This window comes from Microtus oregoni, unplaced genomic scaffold (genome assembly GCF_018167655.1).
Source record: "Microtus oregoni isolate MIOR12 unplaced genomic scaffold, Mior012 000106F_ref0000393, whole genome shotgun sequence".
Taxonomy (NCBI): domain Eukaryota; kingdom Metazoa; phylum Chordata; class Mammalia; order Rodentia; family Cricetidae; genus Microtus; species Microtus oregoni.
The window spans coordinates 2,491,060-2,498,492 of NW_024544721.1; the positions used below are offsets into that span (position 1 = coordinate 2,491,060).

The 7,433-nt window shown below is 38.3% G+C and overlaps 1 pseudogene; it reads left to right on the forward strand.

Moving 5' to 3' along the window:
* Positions 1–5,804: 5,804 nt before the first annotated feature.
* Positions 5,805–6,782, forward strand: LOC121443417 (annotated as a pseudogene).
* Positions 6,783–7,433: the final 651 nt, after the last annotated feature.

Sequence of the window (7,433 nt, forward strand, 5' to 3'; positions counted from 1 at the left end):
AGCATTGCCATATTACATTTCTCAGCTCTCCGAAAATCAATCTAATATTTATGGATATTCTTCTATTCACTAGAATCTAGTATTTATTTTAGAAACAAAACACCTAGAATCACTGTAATAATTCAAAAGATGTATGGTATTTGAACTTACTCTGTCATAATCTACTTTTTGCCAGATTGACAATGCTCTTGATAACAATACCATATAATCATGCTGAAAATCAATAACTTGGCAGGTGTGTGGAAGAACTAGTTTCATCCCATGAAAATTATCATTGTTTGGCCATTTTTCTTCGAAAATGGGTGGGACTTACAACATACCATTTGTAAGGAGCATAAAGTTAAATGAAATATATTTCTCTGGTGTCCTTGTTCAAAGCAATTGAAGAAATTCTTTGCCATTGTTGTTGCCTAATGCAAAAGATAAAATATTGTACCAAAGACTAGTCTGTCTGGCAACTTAAAATGACAAGCTTTCAAATGACCTACACATAGTAACTTATAGATCTTTAATACATTCTTGAGATTATAGAATGCATTTCCCTAAGGGTTTATGTGTGTGTGCTTTCAGGGCTGTGCGGTCATTCAAGGAAGATCTCAGAAGTAAACAGTTTTCAAAACCATGTTTGAGTAGTAATGGTGTGTCTCAGTAAAGATTCATAACTATTTGGCAAACACTAAGGAACTTAAAAGAAGGGGACTTTAAGAGACTCTTCATAATCCAGTCATTTGCATACTATTAAGCTACACTAGATATAATTTCAATGACTACAAAAAATTACTTTAGAAAAGTTACCAAATAGGCAATTGAAAATAGCAAAATATTATACAGAAGAACATGATTTGCCAGTATTTTATTGTGTATTTTGTGTCAATGTTCATGAGGAATATTGGTCAATAATTTTTTTTTAGTTCTATCTTTGTATGGTTTGTGTATCAGGGAACTGTAATCTCATAAAAATAATGTGGCAATGTTCCTTCTGTTTCTATTGTGTGCAAAAATTAAGGAGTACTGGTATTAGCTCTTTTTTTGAAATCCGGTAGAATTCTGTGCTGAAACCAAAACATGTGGTACATTTACACAATGGAGTATTACTCAGCAATAAAAAAAATGACATCTTAAAATATTCAGGAAAATTGATGGGGCTAGGAAAAAATATTCTGAGTGAGGTAACCCAGATACAGAGAGACAAACATGTTATTATTCACTGATAAGTGGATATTAGCTGTAAAGCAAATGAAAATGAAACTACAATGCACAATTCCAGAGAAGTTAGGTAAAAACGGGAAATCTAAGAGGGACACACATGGAGGAACCCAGTAAGGAAAATAATTAATATCCTGGGCAAACTGTGAGTGAGGTAGAATGGAGGGGATGGGAGATGGGAACATGAAAGACCAATAAGACAGTGTTTATGGAGGGATGGAGGGAAAGAGCAATGAGAGAGAAAGAGAGAGAGGGGGAAGTAAGAGGGAAGGACGGAGAGGGAGGGAGGGAGGGAGAGAGAGAGAGAGAGAGAGAGAGAGAGAGAGAGAGAGAGAGAGAGAGAGAGATCTTTTTTGTATTTTATTATTATTTTTTTATAGAAGAAAAAAAATTCCGCCTCCTCCCAGCCTCGCATTTCCCTCCCCCACCACCCACTCCTCTCCCCCTCCCATCACTCCTCTCCCCCTCCCCCCCCACTCCTCTCCCCCTCCCTATCCAGTCTGAAGAGCAGTCAGGGTTCCCTGCCCTGTGGAAAGTCCAAAGTCCTCCCCCCTCCATCCTGGTCAAGGAAGGTGAACATCCAAGCTGGCTAGGCTTCCACAAAGCCAGAACATGAAGTAGGATCAAGACCCAGTGCCATTGTCCTTGGCTTTTCAGCAGCCCTCATTGTCCGCCATGTTCAGAGAGTCTGGTTTTATCCCAGGCTTTTTCCAGTCCAGCTGGCCTTGGTGAGCTCCCAATAGATCAGCCACACTGTCTCCGTGTGTGGGTGCACCCCTTGTGGTCTTTGCTGACTTCTTTGCTCATGTTCTCCCTCCTTCTGCTCCTCATTGGGACCTTGGGAGCTCGTTCCAGTGCTCTAGTATGAGTCTCTGTCTCTATCTCCATCCATTGCCAGATGAAGGTTCTATGGTGATATGCAAGATATTCATGAGTATGGCTATAGGATAGGGTCATTTCAGGTTCCCTATCCTCAGCTGCACCAGGAACTAACTGGGGACATCGCCCTGGGCACCTGGGAGCCCCTCTAGGTCCAAGTCTCTTGCCAACCCTAAGATGGCTCCCTTAATTAAGATATGTGCTTCCCTGCTCCCTTATCCAACCTTCCTTTATCCCAATCATCCCGTTTCCCCAAGTTCCCCCCATCCTCCCCTTCTCACTTTCTCTCCCCATCTCCCCTTACCCCCCTCCCACTCCACCCCCAAGATCTCAATTTTTTGCCCGGCAATCTTGTCTACTTCCCATAACCAGGAGGATAGCTATATGTTTTTCTTTGGGTTCACCTTCTTATTTAGCTTCTTTAGGATATCATATTATAGACTCACTGACCTTTATTCGTGGCTAGAACCCAATTATGAGTGAGTACATCCCATGTTCATCTTTTTGGGTTTGGGTTACCTCACTCAAGATAGTATTTTCTTTTTCCATCCATTTGCATGCAAAATTTGAGAAGTCATTGTTTTTTTACCGCTGAGAAGTACTCTAATGTGTATATATTCCACACTTTCTTCATCCATTCTTCCATTGAAGGAATCTAGGTTGTTTTCAGGTTCTGGCTATTACAAATAATGCTGCTATGAACATAGTTGTACAAATGCCCTTGTCATATGATAGTGCATCTCTTGGATATATTCCCAAGAGTGTCATGGCTGGGTCCAGGGATAGGTTGATCCCAAATTTCCTGAGAAACCGCCACATTGATTTCCAAAGTGGTTGCACAAGTTTGCGTTCCCACCAGCAATGGATGAGGGTACCTCTTCCTCCACAACCTCTCCAGCAAAGGCTATCATTGGTGTTTTTGATTTTAGCCATTCTGACTGGTGTAAGATGATATCTCAAAGTTGTTTTGATTTGCATTTTCCTGATCGCTATGGAGGTTGAGCTTGACCTTAAGTGTCTTTTGGCCATTTGAACTTCTTCTGTTGAGAATTCTCTGTTCAGATCAGTGCCCCATATTATAATTATGTTAATTAGCATTTTTAAAGCCTAGTTTCTTGAGTTCTTTATATATTTTGGAGATCAGACCTTTGTCTGTTGCGGGGTTGGTGAAGATCTTCTCCCAGTCAGTAGGTTGCCTTTTTGTCTTAGTGACAGTGTCCTTTGCTTTACAGAAGCTTCTCATTTTCAGTAGGTCCCATTTATTCAATGTTGCCCTTAATGTCTGTGCTGCTGGGGTTATACCTAGGAAGTGATCGCCTGTGCCCATATGTTGTAGGGTACTTCCCACTTTCTCTTCTATCAGGTTCAGTGTGTTCAGCCTGATATTGAGGTCTTTAATCCATTTGGACTTGAGTTTTGTGCATGGTGATAGATATGGGTCTATTTTCATTCTTCTACAGGTTGACATCCAGTTGTGCCAGCACCATTTGTTGAAGATACTTTCTTTCTCCCATTGTATCCTTTTATCTCCTTTATCGAACATGAGGTGTCCATAGGTTTGTGGGTTAGAATCCGGGTCTTCTATACGATTCCATTGGTCGACTTCTCTGTTTTTATACCAATACCACACTGTTTTCATTACTAGAGAGAGAGAGAGAGAGATATCTTGACTGAGTGAGCCACCATGGGGTTAGGGAGAAACCTGGTGTTAAAGACATTCTCAGGAATCTACAAGAATAACCCCACTAAGACTCCTAGCAATAGTGGAAACAGTGTCTGAATGGGTCTTCCCCTGTATCAGATTGTCCTATCCTAATTGTCATTATAAAACCCGTATCCAGTGACTGGTGCAAGTAGATGCAGTCCCCCATTTCCAAGCACTGCATTAAGCCTGTGGAACTTAGTTGGAGAGTGGGATGAGGAATCATATGAACAAGGGGTGTCAAGAGCATGATGGGGAAAACCACAGAGACAGCTGACCTGATCTAGTGGGAGATCATGGACTATGGACTGACATCTGGGGAATTTGCATGGGAGTGAACTAGACCCTCTGAATGCTGGTGACAGTTACATGGCTTTATCTCTTGTGGGGAATGGCAGTGGCACCAGGAACTATGCCAGGTGCATAAAATGATTTTTTGGAGCCCATTCCTTGGTCCATCTTGATATGAGGGAAGGAGCTTGATTTTGTATCAAGTTGGTATGCCAGACTTTGTTGACTTCCCAAGGAAGGCCTTACCCACTCTGAGGAGTGGGTGGGGAGTGGTAAAATGGGAAGTGGGAGGATGAGAGATGGGGAAAAATGGAGAACTGGAATTGGTACGTAAAATGAAAAGTAAAGTATTAAATAATATTTCTGAAAAAAGAACATTTAAGAGCTGTCATATAGAACTGCTATAATATTTAAAATATCCAATTTTCAATAGAAATCACAAACATGCAAAAAATATAATTCATGATTAATATACAAAACAAAAGTAATTAATAATAAATGTCTTTGTGAAAGTGAGGCATTGGAGTCACTCAGATAATTAAATATTATCCATCACGTAAAAGTAACCTCCATAGGACTAAAGATGAGACCTCATACTCAAGAAAACTATAATTTATAGAATTAGTTATTTAAAAGTAGAAGGATAGAAATGCAAATCCTATCAATACAATATGTACAGTAGAAAATTCACTGTAGAAGGCAGAGGAATAAGAAATGTGAAAATGGACCATCGAAAATTTTTCAGCACATAGACAAGAAAAGAATGAATAAAAATGAAATTAGCTTAAGAGACATAAGGGGCACCATCAAGAACACAAACAAAAGGATGAGGAAAGTTACAGAAGAAGAGTGTGGAAAAACGGAAAAGCAATACCATAAAATTTCCCAATTATGAGGTATAATATGAATTTAATATAAAAAAATCAACAAATTCTGAGAGGAATGACCAGAAAGATATCTAAACCTAGGCCTAAGGTATAACATAGTTTAAATACAAAATCTTCAATGCATCATGGAACCATTATATCATATAAGAAATATTCATTATGCTTATCTTATGAGATATATTCACTATATTTACCATAAGTTTCTACTTGGAAACAATAACCATCAAAAACAGAAATAATTTTTATATATTTCAGTGTGGTAAATTTATTTATCAGATTTTCTCATTTGTACAACTTCAAACACATTGTCACTGTGTTCTGGCAGGACAGGGAACATAGGATGGTTTTATAAGAATGTCTATAAATCTGCAGATAATTTTCCTACACCTCATTTTTTTGTACAGACAGTACTACAACGTCCCATGTGACCAAGATTAGACAAATCATACAAACACACTTTACAGATGTTATTTTTGTATTCAGTAAGTAAGAACATGAACACTCTTTAAGTACTGTCTTCTCTTGTAAAGTTTTGACTGACAAGGAGAAAGAGGTCAAGTGAGGGAGAGTGGAGGGGACTGTTATACAATGTTTACAAATACACATAATTTACAAATTTTCAATTTAGAATCACTCTTCTTGTGATGTTAGTTTCTGACACTGAATGCAGCCGCAGGTATTTAATTGACCCTCTATAGGCTCTCTCACTAGAACCTTCCTTGACCACTGAACTGGAAGCCTGGATTGAAGACCAGCTGATATCAACACTTAGGCATTCATCTCAATCTTGACAATTAGCACTTATTAACCTCTGAGACAAAATAGCTAACACCAGGAGAATGGACAATCACACCACAGTGACAATGTTTCTTCTGTGGGGATTTTTTCATTTTCCCAGAACTGCAGAGTTTACTCTTTGTTGTGATTCTACTCTACCATGGGACCATTCTCCTAGCAAATGCATCTCTTATGGTGACCATCAAGCTCAACCACAACCTTCATACCCCTATGTACTTTTTCCTCCTTGCTCTGTCATTTTCAGAAACCTGCACCACTATGGTAATCTTAACCTGGTTGTTGGTGGACTTGCTACCAGAGAACAGGACATTTCTCTCCATGAGAGTGCCACACAGATGTTTTTCTTCTTTGGATTGGCAGCCAACAACTGTTTCATCTTGTCTGCTATCTCCTATGATCGTTACACTGCTATCTATAAACCCCTGCATTATCCCATCTTTTTGACTAGAAAGATCTGCTTCCAGCTTGTCATGGCCTCTGGGGTGGTTGGTTTCTCAGTTTCTCTGTACATTGTCATCATAATATTCAAATTGTCTTTTTGTAACTCCAACATCATTCAGCACTTTTTTTGTGACATTGCACCTGTGGTTGCCCTTGCCTGTAACTGCACTTTTCTTCAGAAAATGATTCTCCTTGCATTAACTGTGTTTGTGTTGGTGGGCAGCTTTATTTTGATCATGATTTCTTATGTCTTCATTGTGTCCATAGTTGTGAAGATGCCCTCTGCCAAAGAAAGGTATAAGACCTTATCAACTTGCTCCTCACACTTCACTGTGGTGTTCATACATTACGGATTTGCTTGCTTTGTCTTTCTGAGGCCCAAGAATCATGACACCTTCAGAGATGACACACTGATGGCAGTGACATACACTGTTCTGACACCTCTGCTCAACCCCATCATTTACAGTTTAAAGAACAAAGACATGCAGACAGGTCTGTGAAAAATACTGGATCATGTAATTAAGGGCTTTCTTCAAATGTTAAATAAAAGAGCTCGAACATTTGAAAAGCTGAAATGATTTTGTTAAATAAATGATGAAAAGTGGAATACTTCCAATAAAAATAATAACAGTGCCCAAAGAAATGGAAGTGCCCAATTGCCTGATAAGTTTTAGTTTCATATTTATTTCACTACAAAGCCAGCAGTCAGCCATGAAAACATACATACAAGTACATCAACTGAGCAAATTGGATTTAAATATTTAGAAATATTCATGTATGTAACAACAATTCATTTTAAAAAGAGGCCATGAACTTGAAAGAGAGCAATGAAGGATACATGGACGAGTTCAAAGGAAGGGTAGGGTAGCAGGAAATAATGTAATAATAATCTCAAAAAATAAAAGGAGCAACTAAGAAACAAGATGGGAATTTCAAATATTAGAAAATTATTACATATTTACAATCATATATAGAGAGATCATATGGTGGAATTTTTTTAAAAGCTTATTTAAAAATTCCATGTTTTCATAACATTTGCTTTTTAACAAGAAAATAATATTAACACAAACAGTAAGAGAGAGAAAAAAGAGAGAGAAAGAAAGAATAAGCTTACATTCAAAAGAAACATTGGCAAACCCACATGTTTAGAATTTACTTGAAGGAATAACCACAATGCAGAGAAATAGCAAAGAATTTTAAGAAAATATTCTGCTAAACTTTGTTTAAAC